Here is a 12,119-nt window from a genome sequence, read left to right as displayed (position 1 = left end):
ACGTCTTTCAATTAACCTGTTGAGTTCAGAATCAACAACCAGTAATAGTTCTATTACTGTCCCATCTCATGTAATCCGAGATATCAGTTCTCAGTCATCCTATGCCCCTAGTGGACATAGGATGTCCCTAGACACAAGAGTCATTGGTGAGGCTGAAACAGAAGTACCCCACACCCTTCAAGAGCCTCTGGGTCCCACGGGCCCTACCGTTACATTATACTTTATAGTGTGTATATTAAAACACACAGTTTTTATTCACGTTAATTCACAAATTTGTCTCACGATTCGTCATTCATCCAGAACCCAAAGTAAAGCCTTTAAACAGCAGAAGCTGCGCTATTTTAACATTAGAAACCCTTGGGTTTTATCACATAGGAACATCTTTTCATTTTATTTGACTTGTTTTTTTATTGTATGTATATGGCGATACATCACACACTCATGTGGAGATTAGATTGTAACGGGACATTACCACGGAGCTCAGCGGTGTGATCGAGTGAGAGCGCCCTGCTGGTCTGCAGATTCGGGTGACACGCTCTCGAGCTCTATGAATGTGAGCTCTGTAGTCACAGGAAGAGGGCGTGTCCTCACAGACTGTGGTGATGCCTGAACGGTTGCCTCACCTCATTTGACCCACCCATCTACTGACGAAGGCCAATGAGAGGCCGACACACGTTTAGAAGGGAGGAGACCTATCTGTGATGTCAGGTGAAGCGCCGTGGGTCTAGATCGGCGGTGAATGAGCTGGTGATTTGATACTTGCTGTTCTTATTGTTATTTCTTGTAAGTGTAACTTTTTAGGGGACTCTCGCTATGACTAAGCACTAGTTTCAGTGCGAAACGCGTCAGTCGGGTTTTATTTTGCTGTGACTTGTAGTGCTGTCCTTCTTTTAATAAAGGCGACAATTTGTTCAGAGTGCGGCTGTCCAGAGACAATTTTTGTTCCTGTGTAACTTTTTAGGGGGGGGGGGGGCTTTTATAATAAATTCAGAAGCAGAGAGCACTATGGTACTTGTGTTTTTTCTTTCATGTCCTTCCCCCCGGGATATAGAAGTGGAATTGATTATTAATAAGTGAATGGAGGAAGGTGGTGTTTGGAGACAATTTATACGTTGATTCCCCACACAGAGGTGCAGTCTGGAGACTGTAGGAATTACTACCATTGGTAAAGTGGACGGATCATGATCGGACACGAGGAGTGATCTGTCTATGAGTTTTATACTCACCCTTGAGGTGAGCATGCATTTTAGCAGGTGGGGGTGCGCACTGAATATTGGATCCATTTAAATGGGATTTTTCACAGCGGTGACAGCTTTGGAAACCTTCATATGAACTGTTTTTTTTATCATTTATTTCTTTTTTCATAAATAGTTTTATGGAATGTATAATTATTTGTTTCTATAAGATTTATAGATACGCAGCGCTGCACTATTTTCACACAATTAATACGCAGCTTCTACTTTTCAGAGGTGCGATATCGTTCTCTGTACAATCCGTGTTTTATTGATTGCATGGAATATTGGAATTTTCTGAGATTGTGGATTTGGGGTTTTCATGAGCTGGAAGCCACAATCATCACAATGATGACAAATCACGGCTTGAACCCTCTTGCTTTGCATGTAATGAGTCTCTCTCATATATTAGTCTCGCCTTTTAAGTTGCATTAGTGAAATAAATGAACTTTTTCACCATATTCAAATTTTTCGAGTTTCACCCGTATATCAGGGTGTGCTTCTTCCCCACATGTCCAGCAACATTCATATACAAGACATTTCCCGCACTCACTAATACACCTCGAGGGGTTGTGTGGGACCCCTGATGTACAGGAAGACAGGACTTCAGTGAGGAACAATTCCCTCACTCAGGACAGGAATACTTCTCCCTCGTGTGTGATCTCTGATGTGTGGAAAGATTGGACTTCACTGAAAAACATTTCCCGCACTCACGACAGGAAAAAGGCTTCTCCCCCGTGTGAGATCTCTGATGTGTGGAAAGATTGGACTTCACTGAAAAACATTTCCCGCACTCACGACAGGAATAAGGCTTCTCCCCCGTGTGAGATCTTTGATGCTTGTTAAAATTGGACTTTTTTGAAAAACATTTCCCGCACTCAGAACAGCAATACAGCTTCTCCCCCATGTGTGATCTCTGATGTGTGGAAAGATCAGACTTCTCTGAAAAACATTTCCCGCACTCAGAACAGGAAAAAGGCTTCTCCCCCGTGTGAGATCTCTGATGTGTGGAAAGATCGGACTTCTGTGAAAAACATTTCCCACACTCAGAACAGGAATACGGCTTCTCCCCCGTGTGAGATCTCTGATGTGTGGAAAGACTGGACTTCCCTGAAAAACATTTCCCACACTCAGGACATGAAAAAGGCTTCTCACCCATGTGAGATCTCTGATGTGCTGAAAGATTGGACTTCACTAAAAAACATTTCCCGCACTCAGAACAGGAATACGGCTTCTCCCCCGTGTGATATCTCTGATGTGTGTAAAGATAGGACTTATCTGAAAAACATTTTCCGCACTCAGAACAGGAATACGGCTTCTCCCCCGTGTGAGATCTCTGATGTGTGGAAAGCTTGGACTTATCTGAAAAACATTTCCCGCACTCAGAACAGGAAAAAGGCTTCTCCCCCGTGTGAGATCTCTGATGTTTGGAAAGACTGTGCTTCATTGAAAAACATTTCCCGCACTCAGAACAGGAAAAAGGCTTCTCCCCCGTGTGAGATCTCTGATGTTTGGAAAGACTGGACTTATCTGAAAAACATTTCCCGCACTCAGGACAGGAAAAAGGCTTCTCCCCCGTGTGACATCTCTGATGTGTGGAAAGACTGGACTTCATTAAAAAACATTTTCCGCACTCAGAACAGGAAAAAGGCTTCTCCCCCGTGTGTAATCTCTGATGTTTGGAAAGATCAGACTTCTGTGAAAAACATTTCCCGCACTCAGAACAGGAAAAAGGCTTCTCCCCCGTGTGAGATCTCTGATGTATGGAAAGATGGGACTTCTCTGAAAAACATTTCCCGCACTCAGGACAGGAAAAAGGCTTCTCCCCCGTGTGAAATCTCTGATGTTTGGAAAGACTGGACTTCATTGAAAAACATTTCCCGCACTCAGGACATGGAAATCTCTTATGTGTTGGAAAGACAGCACCGTCCCGCACAGTCTGAGGTTCCTCAGGACAAGAGGAATACGATGGTCCGGCACAGTCCCGCACAGTCTGAGGTTCCTCAGGATAAGAGGAATACGATGGTCCGGCACCGTCCCGCACAGTCTGAGGTTCCTCAGGATAAGAGTAATACGATGGTCCATCTACACTGTGTGGTGCCGGATGGACATTTGAGGTAGTCGGGTTTTCTCCTGGACTATACTGTGTGATGTCCTCATCTTCTACTTTACAGTCTGGAGACAAAGTGAGACAATCCTCTGAGGTTTTCCTCATCTCCCGTCCATCTACTAAAATAGAAATACAAAGATTATTACTAGACATGAGCTGATTGGTTCCCCTAAACCAGGACTCTGCCCACATCAGGCAGCTTTGTCTCTGAGGACCTTACAATTCCCCCCTCAAGGTAACTGGTAAATGGGTCCTCTGATCTCCTACCAGATCATTTCTTTATTCATGGACCTTAGTCAGAGAGTGAGGAAACAACGAGAACTGTCTTTTATAGGAGTGACAGTGATGAGGGGATTATAGGACGAGGGTCAGGAGTATGTAATGTACAACATAGGGAATATACTGCAGGGGTCAGGAGTATGTAATGTACAATATAGAGTATATAGTGCAGGGGTCATGAGTATGTAATGTACTACATAGAGTATATAGTGCAGGGGTCAGGAGTATGTAATGTACAACATAGTGTATATAGTGCAGGGCTCAGGAGTATGTAATGTACAACACAGAGTATATAGTGCAGTGGTCAGGAGTATGTAATGAACATGTAGCACCCTGGTGTTTAGGAAGGGTGGCTAATAAATTGAGTTCACCAGGTGGTAGTTATCCTTGCTTATTGTTAGGAGATCTACTGATTCCTCTCTAACTTTGGATGGCTGTACCTTTTCTCTTCTGTCACTAGGTGGCACTAGATAGACAAGGGTGTAGCAAGGTCGGATTATGAATGGATGGGGTGCCTCAGCCAATTGGCAGGGGTTTCTTTGGTCCCTTGGCCTGCTGGGAGAGCCTATTTGGGGTGAGTCAGGTGATCGGGGTTCTGTGCCACCTGGACAGCTGTCTGGGTGGACGTGTGTTATGTCGCCCCGGTTCTTAGGCCGGAAGCCTGAGGCCTATCCAGGAGCAAGAGAATCAGTGCAGGGTTGGCAGTGCAGGATTGGATTCCAACCGAGAGTAAAGATTCAGCCGAACGGGGAACCAGTTGTGGTCGGAGGTGGAGGGGAAGCTGTCGCCACTAAGGGACCATCCACCTTGTTATCGGAGACTACAGTTAGTAAGCTGGAGCCATTACCAGAGCAATCTTCTCACCAGCCCGGGACAGTGAAGAAGTGGGAAAGCTTCAGAAGGTGCCAAGCCAGGGGCCCAGCAGGATAACGGGGGTGACGCTTGAGGAATATACAGCGGGTTAGCTGTAGAAGAGCTCAGGAGATTCAGTGGCCACTGAATCTGGAAGTCCAGTGAGTAGGGAGGAGCCTAACACCTCCCGGTTCGGTTTGCAGCAGAACAAGCGAATGGATCGAAAGTTTGTGTGAACATTCGAACACCGTTAAAGTTTTTGGGTCCCGAACGTGAAAAATCAAAAGTGCCCACAGGCTCTATATACTCTGAACAGCAGTATACAGGCGGTCCCCATGTTACAAACAAGACAGGGACTGGAGGTTTGTTCTTAAGTTGAATCTGTTTGTAATTTGGAACTGGTACATTTTGAAAGTGTAGCTCCAGGCCAAAAAAAGCCAAAAAAAGCTTTTGAAGCTTTTTGGAAAACATAGGGAAGGGTTATCACCCCTGTAACATTTGTTTTGCTGTCTGTGCCCCGTGTTCAGAAGATTTCACCTCACTTTCTGTCCCAATGACAATTGGATTTAGAAAATTTGGGGTTATTAGGGAAACAAGGATTGGTGATAAAGCATCAGTGGAGAGGAGACACCTTTTCCCATATTAACTCTTACAGGAGAGAATTTCCCTTCCTAGGGGGAGATTTCCTCTCACTTCCTGTTGTCTCCCTCCGTTTGTAAGTAGGAGTCGTTTGTAAGTCGGATGTTTGAAAGTAGGGGAAAATTGTGCCTTAGGTGTTGGTGGTACCAGAACACTGTAAGCCCTCACCCGTTACTCTTGGTGGGTGCAGGAACGGGCCCTGCTGTGAAATATTAGATCAAAAATTGTAATTAACAGGGGCAGAAAAATTGGGCCTTAGGCAGTGGTGGTAGTGCCCTGAAACAAAAATATTCTTAGAAGCTATCAACATGAACATTGAGAAGGAATAGGATAGTCACTCAGCATAATAGCATAGTCACTCAGCATAGGCAGTCTCCAAGGGATCCCACATCCATAGAAAAATCAATTGGTTACATCAGCATCAGGTGCTTGGTAGCTGGTGATCCAAGACTGATTCATTTTTATGAAGGTGAGCCGATCAACAGAGTCTGTGGACAGGCGCACTCTGTGATCGGTTACAAAGCCTCCAGCAGCACTGAATGTGCGTTGGATGCAGGACAGGCCAGTAGCTCAATTGCATATTGTGCAAGCTCTGGCTCAGCTGCGATTCCCCTGTTTTTAAACGAATTAGACAACGTTGTCTTATTTTTTATTTGTGTAAACCAATCCATCTATCTGTCACCCCTTTTTGATGAACTATTGATGTGTGTTTTTCTATGATTAAAGTTCATTGTACCATCCATAGTGGTCTGTTTTTGTCTACTTTGAGAGAACTTTATTTTCTCACTTTTTTGCTAGATTTTTCTAGGCCATCAGAACTGCATTGACATAGTATTCTATGTGACTGAGACTTGGATAGATGCACTGAACTATATGTAGATTTATATATACTACCTCTTTGTAAGGTATTTATAATCGGTTGATCCAGGCATTACTCCATATTTTTCACTCTGTCAAACAAGGCCAAGACATTGCCTTCCACACGCTGGTAGAGAGCCGGAACGGTGTTCCGTGAAAAGAAATTGAGTTTGGGAACCTGCCACTGGGGTACCGCACATTCCACAAATTCACAAAAGGGGGCAGAGTCTACCAGCTGAAAAGGCAGCAGTTGCAGTGCTAGCAATTTAGCCAAGCTAGCATTCAGACGCTGAGCATGTGGATGGCTGGGACCATATTTCTTTCTACAATATAGCAACAGGGGTAGGGAAATTTGCCTGCTACAATCGGATGTTGGGACACCTTATTCTACACCTTCATTCCTCTCAGTGCAGGTTTCTGAGAGGACTGAGGTTATAGTGGGGTTGGAGATCCCAGCTGATAAGGAGCAAGGAGAGGTCCGCCTTCTTCTTTCATGTGGGTCTTTTAGGTACGCTTGCCAACAGACTGCATGGGAGGTCGTCATATGTCTGGTCAAGCATGTGGTGCCCAAGCGGTTGCTGTTTTGGCCATACTTGATACGCTTCAGACATAATGTTGCAAACAGCAACGGTGCGATCTGTTGCACATGTGTCAGAAAAGGCCCACACCAAAGAGCTTTTCAAAATACGCGGAGAGTCAGCAGCGCCCTGCACATGCTTAGCTCTGCAGTGTGATGCAATATGGTGTGCTGCCCTTAAGCTGCCCCCTGGAGGGCATTCTGCCTCATTGGAGATGTTCCTCCTCCTCCTCTCTTCTATCAGGCACCCAAGTAGAGTCAGTGACCCCATCATCCTCTCCCTCCTCCTCACTGGAGCAAACTTGGCAGTATGCTACAGCCGGGGGAACATGACTGCCAGTTTCTTGTCCTTCTTGGGCACCCCCTCTCTCTAGGCTCACGTTACTCCCTTCCTCAACCTGGGTCCCATCATCAGAGCCTTCAAAACGCTGCTCATTCTCCTGCAGCATGTACCCGACACTGTGGTCGAACAGTTCGGGGGACTCCTCTGTGCACGATGGTGGGGCTAGGGAAGGAGTGACTGATGACATGGAGCCGATGGAATAGGCCGCTGTGGCAGCTGCATTGGCAGGCAAACTACTCTGAGTCGGGGTGACAGAGGATAAGGACGGCTTTGTTATCCACTCCACCAACTCTTCTGCCTGTTATGGCTCAAAGCCGAAAAAAAAGGGATAGGCTTGGCTAGACTGGATGCAGTGGATATTATATTATATATATATATATATATATAATTTATTGGACTGCAGCTCACTGAATCACCTGCCTGCCTGAAAGTATATTAGAAAAAGTACACCAGGAATGGCCTGCAGTCAGATCTAGCTACACTGGATGCAGTGGATATATATATATATATATATATATATATATATATATATATATATATATATATTTAATGCACTGCAGCTAACTGAATCGCCTGCCTGCTTAATCTAAATGACACTCTGTCTCTGTCCACGCCAACAACACACTACACAGGGCCGACGTGCATGCGGCCTTATATAGTGTGGGGCGTGAACTTAGTCCCCCTGAGCCATGATTGGCCAAAGGCACCCTGCCTTTGGCCAATTATGGCTCTCTTTGCTGACAGCGCTGGGATTGGCCAAAGTATGCGGGTCATAGTGCATGCTTTGGCCAATCATCGATCTCGCAGTGCATTATGGTGCCTGACGCGGCGCTCGAATTTGGCGCGAACGCCCCATAATGTTCGTCTTTCGATGAACGGGCGAACAGCCGATGTTCGAGTGGAACTCATGTTCGACCCGAACATAAAGCTCATCCCTACTAGTGAGAGACCGGGAGCTCAGGGAGAGAAGATCTGCAGTGAGAGACTGTGTGAGAAGAAGAGAACTATTCTGTGTCACCAAGAGTTATGTAAAACTAGCGTTAGTGACTGTAACAAGATTTGTTACCATAGGAGACAGCAGTCCTACCTATACAGAAGTGGTGTCCGGCTGGAGGCCTTCCACTGTATAGAAGTCTACCTATAGAAGTCTCGGAGTCTGCCAATTGTCATTACATCTACTGAAATGTGTCCTGGCCCTAAACCGGCTCTCCAACCGTTCTTGTTCAGAGATAATAAAGAGTATGTAATGTACAACATAGAGTATATAGTGCAGGGGTCAGGAGCATGTAATGTACAACATGGAGTATATAGTGCAGAGTCAGGAGTATGTAATGTACAACATAGAGTATATAGTGCAGGGGTCAGGAGTATGTAATGTACAACATAGAGTATATAGTGCAGGGGTCAGGAGTATGTAATGTACAACAGAGTATATCATGCAGGGGTCAGGAGTATGTAATATACAATAGGGATGAGCTCAACACCCCCCTGTTCGGTTCGCACCAGAACCTTCGAATGGACCGAACGTTCGCGCAAACATTTAGAACCCCTTTGAAGTCTATGGGACTCGAACGTTTGAATTCAAAAGTGCTCATTTTAAATCCTAATATGCAAGTTATTGTCGTAAAACGTCTTTGATAACCCGGTCTTGCCTCAGGGAACATGTATCAATGGAAAAAAAGTTTTAAAAACAGTCGTTTTTTCAGGAGCAGTGATTTTAATGATGCTTAAATAAATAAAAATAAAAAAATAAAAAATTATTTTAAATATCGTACCTGCTGGGTGTCTATAGTATGTCTGTGATAACGTCTTTAAATAGCACAATCACCTGCCTGCCAGTAAATTAGGAAGAACTGATCTAGCTAAACTATACAGTGTATAAATATATGTACAACACCTGGGATGTATATATATCCTCTACACACTGTGGGCCAAATTCTCAAAAAAGCTGCCTAACTTAACTTTCAGCAGTTTAGTTACACAGGCGTTAAATTTCTACCTAAGTGCCCGATCCACAAAGCACTTACCTAGAAATTACACACCGTGTAACCTAAGTGCCTCCGTTGCAAGGCGGTCGTCTGCTCGAGGGGGCGATTCCTATTCAAATGAGGCGCGCTCCCGCGCCGGACGTTCGGCGCATGCGTGTGACGTCATTTTTCCAGACGTGCATCGCGCGAACGTACTTTACGCCGGGCTTTGTGGATCGCGACGGGACAATAAAGTTGCGTCGGGAAAAAAAAAATACGTGCCGGGAAAAAAAATTCAAAATGTTAAAAAAAACGCGGCGATCGAAAAAAAGGTTTGTTTTTACAAGGTCTAAACAGTTTAGGCCTTGTAAAAGCAACCCTAATTTTACGTATGCAAAACGTAACTTACGCAGAAAACACAAAGCTAAAAAGCTTTGTGGATCTGCTTAAGTACTCATTTGCATACGCAAAGCGGCATTTCGACTCGAAATGCCCCCAGCGGCGGATGCGGTACTGCATCCTAAGATCCGACAGTGTAAGTCCCTTACACATGTCGGATCTTCTGCCTATTTTTGGAAAAATCCTGCTGAGGATCATTTCCAAAGATAGGCACAGTTCCGCCTGCGTATCTCCTTTGAAGATTTGGCCCTGTAACTTTAAAGCGGGGGTTCACCCTTAGAGGGCACTTTTTCCCCTTAGATTTCTGCTCGTTTTCTCTAGGGGAATCGGCTAGTTGTTTTAAAATATGTGCAGTACTTACCCGTTTACGAGATGCATCCTCTCCGTCGCTTCCGGCTATGGGCTGCGGGAATGGGCGTTCCTTCTTGATTGACAGGCTTCTGAGAGGCTTCCGACGGTCGCATCCATCGCGTCACGATTTTCCGAAAGAAGCCGAACGTCGGTGTGCAGGCGCAGTATAGAGCCGCACCGACGTTCGGCTTCTTTCGGCTACGAGTGACGCGATGGATGCGACCGTCGGAAGCCTCTCGGAAGGCTGTCAATCAAGAAGGAATGCCCGCTCCCGAAGACCCATACCCGGAAGCGACGGAAGAAGATGCAGCTCGAAAACGGGTAAGTACTGCTCATATTTTAATACAAATAGCCGATTCCCCTAGACCGAACGAGCAGGAAGCTAAGGGGAGAAGAAAAGGGCTTTGGCCAATTATGGCTCTCCTTTTTTTGTGTGCTGTGATTGGCCAAGCATGCGTGCATGCTTGGCCAATCATCAGCCAGCGATGGCACAGTGAATTATGGTCTGTGAAACGTAACTCGAATTTGGCGCAAACGACCCGTTTTGTTTGTATTTTGACGAACAATCGAACATATGATGTTTGAGTCAAACATGAGTTTGACTCGAATACGAAGCTCATCCCTAATGTACAACATAGAGTATATAGTGCAGGGGTCAGGAGTATGTAATGTACAACATAGAGTATATAGTGCAGGGGTCAGGAGTATGTAATGTACAACATAGAGTATATAGTGCAGGGGTCAGGAGTATGTAATGTACAACATAGAGTATATAGTGCAGGGGTCAGGAGTATGCAATGTACAACATAGAGTATATAGTGCAGGGGTCAGGACTCATGATATTGGTATTTAGTAATCAGTGGTGGATGAAATGATTACTGGAGACAAGTTGGAGAGATTTCACACCGCTGCCTCCCATCTCCTGAGACTGCACTCAGTGACTTGGGTCTGAGACTATACAGACATATCCCTCCACCCGGCACAGCCAGCTAATAACAGAGCAAGTAACCCGGGAGAATTGTTCTGTCAGAGATCTCACTAGACCCGGGCATGGGGCAGAAGACCCAAGGTACATACCTCAGGTGTCTAGGTCAAGCAAACCCTATGGTGAAAATCTACATTTTGCTGCCAGCTGAACCCCAGAATCTCCATAAATCCAGTCTAGAGACATAAATTGTGTCTGCAGCACAGAGAAGGAAGATTATCCGAGAGAAATACAGGAATACAGGACGGGGAACACAGCTCAGGAAAGTGACCAGGGGATTACAGGCTGATATCACCCAGTCCCGCCCTTATCTGGACCAATCAGTGAGCAGTATGGGTGGAGGAATGGATTTAGTGTTAATGACCCACCTGTGCTGATCTCTGTAGGAGTGTCCTCCTCTATAAATGTCCCCGTTATTCCATCCTCCTCCATAGACTGCTGATCATCCCTCACATACGTCTCTTCTTCTTCTGATTTCACCTCAAATTCTATATCGATTGGATCTCCACTCTAAACCAAGAGAATGAGAGAGAATATCATCTGTAAGATATAAACTCACATACAAAATCCACACATCATCTCCACCAGTCCATGTTCTAGATGCTCCGTCCCACCGACCTTGTAACAGTGGGGGATGGTGTGACCTTCCTGTGTGGAATCCCAGGAATACAGAGGACGGGGACATCTCTCTGGGGGGTTCCTGGTATTAGGTGGCTCCATCATATCCTTGTGTCCTTCTGAAAACTCCTCCATCACTCCAAACTCCTCATCCTCCTCTTTATACTCTTCTTTAATATCAATATTATCATCCCCGAGGTTTCCACTCTGAATATATAATAAAACATTCATTATAATAAACATGTTTGTGTATAAATCATAACCACCAATAATTGTTCCTCATCTACCTGATGATGGTGGGGGATGGTGTGTTCTTCCTCCATCACCCCATCCTCATCATCCTCCTCTTTTATCTCTTCTTTAACCTCAACTTTAGAATCTCTCAGGTTTCCACTCTGAATATAGAATAAAAATGACATCAATGGTAACAATGCAGATAATGTACAGATCCTAATGATACTATCAGTGATTGTTCCTCATCTACCTGATGATGGTGGGGGATGGTGTGACCTTCCTGTGTGGAATCCCGGGAATACAGAGGACGGGGACATCTCTCTGGTGGGTTCCCATTACTGGATCCATCTGTAGGAAACACACACACTGACTGAATACATTGTTTCTATGTGTTTATCAGATGATGGGGGATCTAGGTGGAGCCTCCGTACTGCTCTCTCCTTTACAATAAAGTCTCCTCTTACCCGGTGATGTGAGGGGCGGCTGATTGTCCATCATGACGTCCTTGTAGAGATCCTTGTGTCCTTCTAAATACTCCTACATAGGGAAATAGACAGTGACATCACCTGATACTTACAAAGATAAAGTCATCATCCAGACACATCCCTTGTGTTGAACCTTCACAGACATCAGGAATAGTTATTTCCTCCTCCATAAAGATTATAAAATCAAACA

Source organism: Rana temporaria (genome assembly GCF_905171775.1).
Source record: "Rana temporaria chromosome 4 unlocalized genomic scaffold, aRanTem1.1 chr4s, whole genome shotgun sequence".
Taxonomy (NCBI): domain Eukaryota; kingdom Metazoa; phylum Chordata; class Amphibia; order Anura; family Ranidae; genus Rana; species Rana temporaria.
Note: the sequence above shows the minus strand (reverse complement) of the source record.